Genomic DNA, 3,677 nt, shown 5'->3' on the forward strand with positions numbered 1-3,677 from the left:
TACAGGCAGTCTTGGAGTCTGTTGTTTGGTGTAGTTGATTGTCTTTCAGCAACAAACTAACTTCTGGAGGAACTTGGTAAGTCAAGCAGCATCTGTGGTGGGAAATGGAATTGTTGATATTTTGGGTAAAAGCCCTGAACAGTGGAGAGGAGGAAGTCAAGGGCATTTTATTTGTTATACTCGTATTTTCTTGCAGGCATTTACAGGAAAACAAAGAAATACAATAGAATTTATGAAAAACTAAACACAAAGACTTGACAAGCAACCAACGTTCAAAAGAAGAAAATATGTACTAATAAAAACCTAACACTGAGAGCAGGAGAGATAGAATCCATGAAAGTGGGTCCAGAGGTTTGGGAATCAGTTCAGAGCTGAGGTGGTCCACGCTGGTTCAGGTGCCTGATGGTTGTAGGATAATAAGTGTTCCTGAACTTGGTGTGGGATGTAATGTTTCTCTTTTGTGTAGTGAAAAGAGAGCATGGCCTGGATGGGGGTTGTCCAAGATAGGTGCTACTTTCTTATGGCAGTGCTTCTTGTAGATGTGCTCAATGGTGGGACATTCACTGTAAATTACCAGTGTGAAGAAGAGGGGGATAATGAAAGGGGAATAGTACTGTGGATTATGGTGGGGCTGTGGAGTGGTGATGAAGAATGATTGGCTTACTAAGCCGATAGGTGCCTCTGATGTGTACAAGCAGCTGTACCTACAAAAACAACTAGTTTCTCCTCTCCACTTTCAGTAATTATTTTTTATTAGTCTTGCCTGTTTCTGATGTCTTTTATTACAATACTGAGGAGGTATGGTAACCACATTAGGTGTTTTTCATGTATTTTCTGACTTCAGACAAAATTAACTTATAGATGTTTGTGAAATGGACCATTTAGTTGTCTGAGAAGGGCATGTAATTTTTTCAAATCCCACATTATATAGCCTAAAGCTCTGGAGAGTTTTCAGATGGAGTTATATGCCATAATTGCAGGTTATATGAAGGATAAGTAGTGGATGAATGGTCTTTTTTGCAACAACAGGTATGTTTATCTGTTCAGGGTCCTTTTATAAAAATGAAAGGTTCTGCAGATTGTGGAAGATCTTGAGCAATACACACACACAATGTGCAGGAGCAACTCAAAGCCAGAGGGGAATAAACAGTCAACGTTTTGCACCTAGACCCTTTGTCAGGTTGTAATAGAATGGAGTTGGGAGATGGTAATACATTCTTCTCTTTCATTTCCAGTCCCACAGATACACCAACCCTAAGTGAAAATACATTAAATGTAATTGGTTTAAAATTCTGCCATTTGAATATCCTTTAAGTTAATTCCTTTAAATGGATTTAAAACTGGATATCCTCCACACAGCTCTATAAGCCTATGATCTTACATAAGTAGTACTTCTCTCAAATATTCCAAAATATAATTGATTTTAAAGAATTTTTTAAAATATCTAGTTTACTGAAGTCCTTCAGGGAAGGAAATCTGCTACTCTAGCCCATGCTGCCCTTATATAGCACCTTGGTGATCTCACCTATTATTCGGTAATAGCTCCTCTCCTCTCCCCCCACTAGGAAGGTCAGATCACAACCTGGTGCATCTCAAACCCTGCTACGTGCCTCTGGTGAAGAGTAAACCTGCAACCTCGAGGACAGTGAGGAAATGGTCAGGGGAGGCTCATGAGGCACTCCAGGGTTGTTTTGAGGTGACAGACTGGCAGGCACTCTGTGAGCCACATGGAGAGGACATTGATGGGCTCACAGAGTGCATCACTGGTTATATCAACTGGTAACGAAACCGGGATCAATAAAGTATGTCTGTCTGTCTGTGTGGACTGCAATGTTCCGGCAAGAACTGTCCTTTGTTATTCAAATAACAAGCCATGGGTAACTAAGGACATCCTGAACGCTAAAAAGAGGGTTTTAGAGATGGAAATAGGGAGGAGCTGAGGACAATGCAGAGGGACCTGAAAGCCAAGATCAGGGAGGCTAAAGACAGGTATAGGAGGAAGCTTGAGTGGAAACTCCAGCAGAACAACATGAGAGAGGTGTGGAGTGGGATGAGGACCATCACTGGGTTCCAGCAAACTGGCAACAGAGGAGCTGAAGGCAGTGTGGACAGGGCCAACAAATTTAACCTGTTCTTCAACAGATTTGACACTGTGGCCCCTGCCCATCCCCCACATGATTCATCTGTTGTCCGCCCCCAACCAACACATAATCCACTCTCCCCTCCTACCCCTCCTCACAGCCCCCGACACTGCTCTCATGACTTCACCCCTCCCCCACCTGAAACCACCACGGTGGGCTTCACAGCTGAACAGGTAAGAAGACAGCTGAAACATCTCCACCCAAGCAAGGCTGCAGGCCCGGGTGGTGTCAGTCCCAGGGTGCTCAAAGCCTGTGCCCCCCAGCTATGTGGAGTACTTCACCATGTCTTCAACCTGAGCCTGAGTCTCCAGAGGGTTCCTGTGCTGTGGAAGACGTCCTGCCTCATCCCTGTACCGAAGACGCCGTGCCCCAGTGGCTCCAATGACTACAGACCGGTGGCATTGACCTCCCACATCATGAAGACCCTGGAGAGACTCGTTCTAGAGCAGCCCGGGCCTATGGTTAGGCAACACTTAGACCCTCTCCAGTTCGCCTACCAGCCCCGACTAGGAGTTGAGGATGCCATCATGTACCTGCTGTACCGTGTCTACGCCCACCTGGCCAAGCCGGCGAGCACTGTGAGGGTCATGTTTTTTGACTTCTTTGGTGCGTTCAACACCATCTGCCCTGCTCTGCTGGGTGAGAAGCTGACAGTGATGCAGGTGGATGCTTCCCTGGTGTCATGGATTATTGATTACCTGACTGGCAGACCACAGTACGTGCACTTGCAATACTGTGTGTCAGACAGAGTGGTCAGCAGCACTGGGGCTCCACAGGGGACTGTCCTGTCTCCCTTTCTCTTCACCATCTACACCTCGGACTTCAACTACTGCACAGAGTCTTGCCATCTTCAGAAGTTTTCTGATGACTCTGCCATAGTTGGATGCATCAGCAAGGGAGATGAGGCAGAGTACAGGGCTACAGTGGGAAACTTTGTCACATGGTGTGAGCAGAATCCTCTGCAGCTTAATGTGAAAAAGGCTAAGGAACTAACTGGTGGTGGACCTGAGGAGGGCTAAGGCACTGGTGACCCCTGTTTCCATCCAAGGGGTCAGTGTGGACATGGTGGAGGATTACAGATACCTGGGGATACGAATTGACAATAAACTGAACTGGTCAAAGAACACTGAGGCTGTCTACAAGAAGGGTCAGAGCCGTCTCTACCTCCTGAGGAGACTGAGGTCCTTTAACATCTGCCGGACGATGCTGAGGATGTTCTACGAGTCTGTGGTGGCCAGTGCTATCATGCTTGCTGTTGTGTGCTGGGGCAGCAGACTGAGGGTAGCAGACACCAACAGAATCAACAAACTCATTCGTAAGGCCAGTGATGTTGTGGGGGTGGAACTGGACTCTGACGGTGGTGTGTGATAAGAGGATGCTGTCCAAGTTGCATGCCATCTTGGGCAATGTCTCCCATCCACTCCATAATGTACTGGTTAGGCACAGGAGTACATTCAGCCAGAAACTCATTCCACTGAGATGCAACACTGAGCGTCATAGGAAGTCATTCCTGCCTGTGGCCATCAAACTTTACAA

This window comes from Hemitrygon akajei, chromosome 16, assembly GCF_048418815.1.
Source record: "Hemitrygon akajei chromosome 16, sHemAka1.3, whole genome shotgun sequence".
NCBI classification, from domain to species: domain Eukaryota; kingdom Metazoa; phylum Chordata; class Chondrichthyes; order Myliobatiformes; family Dasyatidae; genus Hemitrygon; species Hemitrygon akajei.